The sequence below is a fragment of the Nicotiana tabacum genome, chromosome 18 (assembly GCF_000715075.1).
Source record: "Nicotiana tabacum cultivar K326 chromosome 18, ASM71507v2, whole genome shotgun sequence".
In the NCBI taxonomy this organism is placed as follows: Eukaryota; Viridiplantae; Streptophyta; class Magnoliopsida; order Solanales; family Solanaceae; genus Nicotiana; species Nicotiana tabacum.
Genome location: NC_134097.1, coordinates 104995934 through 105004157, shown reverse-complemented (window position 1 = coordinate 105004157; position 8224 = coordinate 104995934).

The following is an 8224-nucleotide window of genomic DNA, read 5'->3' as shown; positions in this document are numbered from 1 at the left end:
CCTTTAGTAACACTTAGAAGCTCAATAATGAATAAATGAATAGGACAATTTGTCACCTGTCTTTGAATTGTTGACTTGCATGAAAATTAGCTGGTTTGTTTTGGGAGTGATTGGGCTGCTCAGATTCGTGTGAATGCCGCATTGTTTCCGTCCAGGCTCGACCCTGGGTTCGTTGGTCTGCGTTTGCAAAGGTGACTTGGGCCCTCTGTTGCGTTGGGACTATAGCATCCGTGTAGGCCCATTTATTGGAGCAGCCTTTCTCATAAATAGGGCTATTGGTTTATTAATTAATTAGGGGATTATTTTAGAGACAATAAAAATAGAAAATCATAGTTGCTTTTCGGTTTGCCTTTTAAATAATAAATGAGAAGAGCCTCGCCAAATATAATGCACAATCGCAGGGACCTCAATAAATGGTTGAACTAAAATACTTAGATTTCGGGATGGGCCATTTAGCAAATTTCACGGCCTTCCCCAAAGATAATAACGCGTTAGCCTCTTTAAGCGCGATTTTAATAAAATTACCCTCCTAAATTCGGGTGTGCATTTCATGTGACCCAAATCAAATCCCAAAATGTTGAATAAAATATGTTTAGGATTGCGGGTGCATTTCATGTGACGCGATCCAAAGACACGTTTTAAACGACGTTCACCTTTCTTTAATAATTAAATAAAAGCGGTAAAAAGTTAAAATTGGCACATAGGTTCGTCATGTAATAAAATCAGATAAATAAGCTAAACACGACAGTTGAGCGACCGTGCTAGAACCACGGAACCCAGGAATGCTTAACACCTTCTCCTGGGTTAACAGAATTCCTTATTCGGATTTCTGGTTCGCGGATTGTTAATAGAGTCATACTTTCCTCGGTTCGGGACTCAACCGGTGACTTGGGACACCATTAATCTCCCAAGTGGCGACTCTGAATCTTAATAATAAATCCCGTTCCGATTGTCCTTTAATTGGAAAAACTCCTTTACGCCCTTCGGGGTGTAGTGAAAAAGGAGGTGTGACAGCTCTGGCGACTCTGCTGGGGACAAAACCCAGAATCTCTGGTTCAGGATTCAAGAATTCGAGCTTAGAATAATTGTTATAGTGCTAATTGATTGCTTTTACCGCTTTGATATTCCGTGAACTGCATATAAACTGTTGCGAAATCCCTCTGCTCTCTGAGTCTTCTAAATCATGAAGAAGTGTGCACTTCGTGTGACTTCTTTTCTGTTAGAGTCATATCCCAAATTTAGAACGAGGTTCGGACAAGTTTCAAAGCCGGCGAAGCTTTTGTATTCCTGGTACGTTGCCCCCCCTCGGCTCGAGTTGTCCGCTCAGGTAAGCCAGGTCTAGAACAAACACCCAGGTTCTGAACCTAGAATAACTCAACTTCATGCCGGATCCCTAGTAGGAACGCTTATTTGCATCATGTGCATTTGACTTAGGGGACTCAACACAGGGGTTGGGTCCGTCTAGGACAAGCAACCTGAAATGAAAAAGACCATCTTGATGCATCCTACCTGTTTTCTGTGCATTTATTTGTTCGGGCTTGCATGCTGACTGGCTTCTGAATCTCGGGAATATCAGAAATTTGAGAAAAAATAAAAAAGAGAGAGAGGAAATAGTAGTGTAGAGAGTTAATTACCAATTTTTAGAATAAAACCAATTACCAAGTACTGTCGAAACTCTGCCGAAATTTTGAGAAAAATAAAAAGAAAATATTTTATGATTTTAAAATTGGTTGTTTTACTCAAAAAGCAAAAATGCGTGAAAAAGAATCTTTTATTTTAGTTTGTCTTGTTTTCAAAAACGGAGGAGACAAATAGTTTGTTTGTTTGTTATAAATGGAAAAAAGGAAAAAGAATCTTGTTTTCAAAAATAGCTAGTTTCTCTGCCCGAACTACGCAGGTTTGATTCTCACCGGATGTGAGATACGTAGGCAACCCTCATCGGGTCCAACCTCCCCTTTTGCAAAAATAGCCAAAAATGTCAAATTTTAATTTTTGTCATAAATAAGTCGGGTGATGTCGTTTTCGTCAGCAATGGCCAAATTTCCCCAAAAGGGACGTCGGAAGGTCGATTTTGCATAAATAGCCACCTTTGGTCATTTTAAGATTTCGATCGGTTAATCCACACAGCCTTAAAATCTTCGTCTCCGAAGTGCTGAAAGGCCATGTTTGAAAAACCAGGTCTTTCATTTTAGTTTGGGAAAAACAAAAAATAGTAGTTTTGTTTTGAATCAAATAAATTTTACCTTTTTCTTAATCACTTTAATAAATGTGCAGGATGAGCACAAATACAAATGAATCTTTCATCGTACTTAATGAGGTCCCCCTCCAGCTCCACATGTGGTGGAATGATCTGGGAGAAGGCAACAAAGAAGTAGTGGCTCGAATCCTGGGATGTCTTGTCGGTCTACTAAATGTCAAGCCAAAGTCGGATGTCATCGAGGCCTTAATACCCTTTTGGGACTCGACCCGCAATGTGTTTCGCTTTGGGGATTTTGAGCTTACGCCCACACTGGAGGAAGTCGCGGGTTATGCGGGTCTGAATGGAAATTTGAGGGGTCAATATTTGTTGTCACCAAGACCGGTATCTCCGCACAAATTTTTGGATTTTCTAAACATCAGCTAGAGTGTTCAGAATGATGATTTGTCGAGAGGATGTTGAACTCTTCAGTTCCTGTATCAGCGTTATGGTAATCCTCGGGGTTTTGAAGAACCAAATCTGGGACTGACCCATGCTGGAAACAGAAGTAAGTGGGAAGCAAGACGAACCTTGGCGTTCATAACGGCATTCTTGGGAATCGTGATTTGTCCATGAGAAGATAAGAAAATAGAGGCAGGTTTTGTGGGGATGGTTGATGTTGCGATTAAAAGGGCAGATAGCACTATAGTTCCCCTGATTTTGTCAGAAATTTACCGAGCATTGATTGTGTGCAGGGAGGGAGGAAATTGTTTCCAAGGTTGCAATTTATTACTTCAGTTGTGGATGCAAGAACATCTGTGCCACCGGGCGGGATACATGAACTATGAGCTGACCGGTTTAAGTTGTATCGAAGAATTTGAAAAGCGGGTAAGGGGTATTGCATTTCCTGAGGGTACCGAAGCTTGGCTCATATGACTGAGTTCATTGACTGCCGATAAAATTGAATGGGCATTTGGGTGGTTGCCCGTTACCGAGGTGCTATATATGTTAGTGGGAGAGTGTCATAGTCTTTTAATGGGTGTTCGGAGTATCCAACCGTACGCTCCCCATCGGGTACTACGCCAACTGGGAAGGTTTCAAGTCGTCTCCAAAGATGAAGACTTGAGCAAGCACGTCATTGAGTTAAGTCCGAGAGCCGCATTCCCGGAAGATAAAATTCGCAAATTATGGAACGAATGCTGGTTCCTCGAGCCTAAGGCTATGGTCCGAGATCTGGCTAAAGGTGAGGTGGACCCAAAGTATAATGCGTGGTTTGGGAAAAGGTTCCAGATTCTCCAAAGGCCCGCCAAAAGAGCCCATGTCCAACAGTTTACTAATGATTCACAAGAGCAATGGGGTTGGTTAGCAAAAGAAGAGAGTTACAGGGCAGAAATAGGCAAGCTGAAGCAACAGATTAGAGACCTGGAATTTGAAAATAGTCTGCAAGCTGATGCCGATCAGGGATAAAAGAACAAATTGGCCCCAGAAAATGAGGCGCTGAAAGCCCAAATCCGACAAATGAGGATAGATGCTAACAACCAACAATGGAGTCGGTCGGATGAGCAGTTAATAAAAGGGTTGAAAAAGGAAATCAGTGAGTACCGGGATGATTTGAAGAAGTATGAGGATACCATAGCACAACTCCAGGCACAATGGGCAAAAAGAACAAGAGAGCGCACACAGTACTTACAGCAGGCGAGGAAAGATTATGGAAAGATCATTGCTAGTCTAAAAAGGAAGGTGACCACCCTAGAGAGCGTGGCAGCTAAACAAGCCAAGGCTTTTGAAACTGAAAGTGAACACTGCTATGATCAAATGGCCTTGATGGAAGATGAAATATAGCAGTTACAGAAACAACATCTGCATGATTCTCGGGTTTTGAAAGCTAGAGGGGATCAGATAGAACGCCTACTCCTAGAGAAAGACTGAACCAGGGACAAGATTTTGACTATTGCTCATGCTATTACCAGGAAATGTCGGGTGTGTGAAAACATGACCCGCACTACTTTCTTCTCGGCAGTGATGATATTTGTGAAGTAAATCATGTATGAATTAGAACAACTGGAAAGGGGCCTTACACCTAAGCCCGCGGCGAGGCCGAATGACGCCCCACGGGCACCCAAATTTAAAACTTTAATGTATTCATAGTTCGAGTTTGCATTTTCTTTTTCCTTAGAGTCTGTTGTCTGTTAGAGTCTGTTTTTCCTTTCACATCAGAGTCTGTCAGAAGTTCTTGAGTTTGTGTTTGGTTTGGTTTCGAGTCTGTTATTTTCCTTTCTGAAAGCGTCTAGTTTGTAATAGAATGTTTATTAATGAAAAATTGAAAATTTCCAAAAATTGTCTCTTTACTTTTCGCACTTATTTTCCTGAACTACGCTCGGTCTGATTCATGCGGGGTCACGATACGTAGGCAATCCTCATCGGATTCGACCGTAACCTTAAGAGAAGAAGCAAAAGAGAGAGGGAAGAAAATGAAAGAAAAATAGAAAAATAAGTAAAAGAGCGGTAAAACAAGAAAGAGTGAAAATAAGAAATCGAGGGAGTGAGAGAACCGAAACAAGCAAAAAATAAAGGCAAGAATTGAAAAGGAAACAGAGAAAAGAAAGAAAAAGCAAGGAAAAAAAGAAAGAAAGAAGGGAAAATGAAGCAAAAAAGAAAGAAAGTTGTCGTTGGAAATAAAAACCGGGATGACGCAAGCAGCCGAGCAAATGCATAATAGAATCCGTTAAAATGCTCAGGTGCATTCATTCCCCAACGTGCGGTTATCAAATCTGCTCATGCCCTAACCATTGACCAAGCTGTTGTTGATGTTGAGTCTAGGCAGGTGGTTAGCTGGTTGGCATTCTGGCAACTCATTCATACAATACCCGATCGAAAGATAGATTGAATATGGCCAATCAGGAACCAGAAACGAGTATTGTTGACCCATCGAAAGAAGTAGAAGAAATGTACGTTCATGCAATGAGGGAGGAAATGTATAAGCTGAAGCAACAGATGGCTGAAATGTACCAAGCCTGGGCGAAGGGGCATCCACTGCCAGTTTATCCCGCTAACCCCACTTATATCCCACCATTGGCTCAGCCTTAGAAGCCACCCACTGTGAACTCATCTCCAGCCTTTCCCCTCTACCAACAATGCCAAGGCACCACTTCTCATATATCATAGGCTCCTTCACCCAAACAAGTCTCATACCCTCCTCCACCAATCACTCCCATTTTTGTGGCACCTCCGCCTGCTACCCTACACTGATCCTCCAGTGAACCTCTATTCCAGACTCATGACAACCAGTATTATCCCCATGAACCTACATTCAAAGTTCCAGAACCCTACTCTTACACCCCTCATCTTGATCTCACGGCAGACACCAAGAAACCGCCCAAAAACCCTGAGCAGGAGGAGATGATCAAAAAGGTCAAAAGCCTGGAGCAATCATTCCGAGACATGAGGGGGTTAGGGGGCCAAGTAAGTGTGGCCTATAAAGATTTATGTCTGTTCCCAGATGTTCAATTACCGGTCGGGTTCAATATGCCTAAGTTTGATCTGTACGATGGGCATGGCGACCCAGTAACACATTTAAGGGGATTCTGTAGCAAGATGAGAGGAGCAGGAGGAAGAGATGAATTGTTGATGGCATATTTCAGCCAAATTTTGAGCGGATCGGCATTAGAATGGTACACTAGACAAGACCACAGCAGGTGGTACACATGGGACGATTTGGCCCAAGCCTTCGCCTGTCATTTTCAATATAATCTTGAAATCATCCTAGATCAACTATTCTTTGACAAAGATTGAGAAGAAGCCTGGAGAGAGCTTCCGAGAATATGGGTTCCATTGGAGGGAGCAAGCAGTGAGGGTTGACCCCCCGATGAAAGAAAGTGAAATGGTTGATTATTTCTTGCAAGCTTTGGAGCCCACTTATTTTGGTCATTTGGTGTCGGTTGTGAGCAAGTCCTTTAATGAAGTTGTGAAAATGGGAGGCATGGTTGAGGAGGGACTCAAGTCCAATATCATGAGTTATTCAGCAATCAAAGCAACTACCCAGGCCATTCAAAACGGTACTGGAGGTGTACTTGGGAAAAAGAAGAAAGAGGACGTTGCAACGATTGAGTCAGCGGCTTGGGGTGGATCCAGGAACCATCCACATTACTACAACCAGCCTCGACCCTGTCCCCAAAATTACCCCCACACTCCATATAGCCCACCACAACATTACTACCCACCGCCAGATCCCCATTTTTCTGTCCATCATGCACAAACCTATACACAACCTCCCGCTCATGCACAATGGCATGCACCGGCTCCCCAAAATCCATACCAAGCTCCACAAAATAACTATCTACCTCTAAAGGCCTATAGAAACCCTCCTATAATAGGTTTTCGACCCAATCAAGCCTTTAAGAATGAGAGGTTACAGAAGCAGAAGACTTTTACTCCATTGGGAGAATCCTATACTAGTCTATTCCACAGGTTGAGACAGTTGGGTATGTTGAGTCCAATCGAGGCCAAAATGCTGAATCCCCTTCCCAGAAATCTTGACCACTCGGTAAGTTGTGAGTATTGTTCAGGGGCCCGGGACATGACACAGAGAAGTGTTAGAAACTGAAAACAGCTGTGCAAGAGCTTATTGATACTCATCGGATCAAGGTTCAGGCCCTAGAAGCACCAAATATCAACCAGAATCCGCTGTCAGCTCACCATAAGACCCATATAATTGAGTTGATACACAAGGGAGGGGAGCCTAAGAAGCCCTCGCAGACGGTAATGATGATCTGATCAAGTGAAACCAGTTCAAAATAAAAGGTAACCAGTAGGAAATCAGTGGTCCAGTTGAAAGGGGTAGACAATAAGCCAGCTATGGTAGCAGAGAAAGGGTCGCCAAACATTGTTGCAGTGAAACCAGAGAAAGCTAAAGTGGTGGTACCAGGGGTTACAAGTAAACCTGTTGTGGTCCTAAAGGGTGCTCGCACAGAGCCTGTTATTATAAAACCAGCAACTCAGCTTCTAGTGATCAACGGCAAGGCTGTCCCATGGAATTATGAACAAGTGACAGTAACTTACCCGGGGAAAGGGGTTAGAGAAGAAGTGTGTGAGACCCATGGCTTGACTCGATCGGGGAGATGTTTTGCTCCCGAAGAGTTGAGAAAAGTTAAAACTTCCAAAGACAACCCGATGTTGATAAAGAAAGCTGTGACTGAGGAGGAAGCAGAGGAATTTTTGAAAAAGATGAAAGTGCAGGACTATTTCATTGTGGAGAAGTTGAGAAAAACACCGGCTCAGATTTCCTTATTGTCATTATTGATCCATTTCGACGAACACCGTCGGGCTTTGATGAAGATCTTGAATGAGGCCCACGTCCCTGATAAAATCTCAGTGAACCACCTAGAAAAGATAGCTAACAAGATATTTGAGGTAAACAGAGTCACGTTTTCTGATGATGAGTTGCCCGTGGAGGGTACTGAGCATAATAGAGCCCTTTACCTGTCGGTGAAATACAAAGATTCTGTGGTTACTCGGGTTCTGGTCGATAATGGTTCTAGTGCAAACATTTGTCCTCTCTCCACGTTGAACAAGCTAAAAGTAGAAGATGAAAGAATTCACAAGAATAGTATTTGTGTTTGGGGATTCGACGGTGGAGGGAAAGATTCAGTTGGGGACATAGTGCTTGAGCTCACCATAGGGCCAGTTGATTTTACTATGGAATTCCAGGTACTCGATGTGGCTGTTTCTTACAACTTGTTGTTGGGACGGCCTTGGATTAATGCTGTCAAGGAAGTCCCATCTACTCTACATCAAGTCATCAAGGTTGAATGGGATTGACAGCAAATTGTTATACATGGTGAAGATAATTTATGTGTTCCCGATGATGCCATTGTTCCGTTCATAGAGGTTGACGATGCCAAGGGATCGTGGGTTTATCAGGTTTTCGACACAGTATCGGTAGGGAAAATTCCGGAAGGAAAGTGCATTTCAACTCCAAAAATGGTTGCGGCATCAGTCATAGTAGCCGTTGAAATGTTGAAAAACGGTTTTGTACCATGCAAGTGTTTG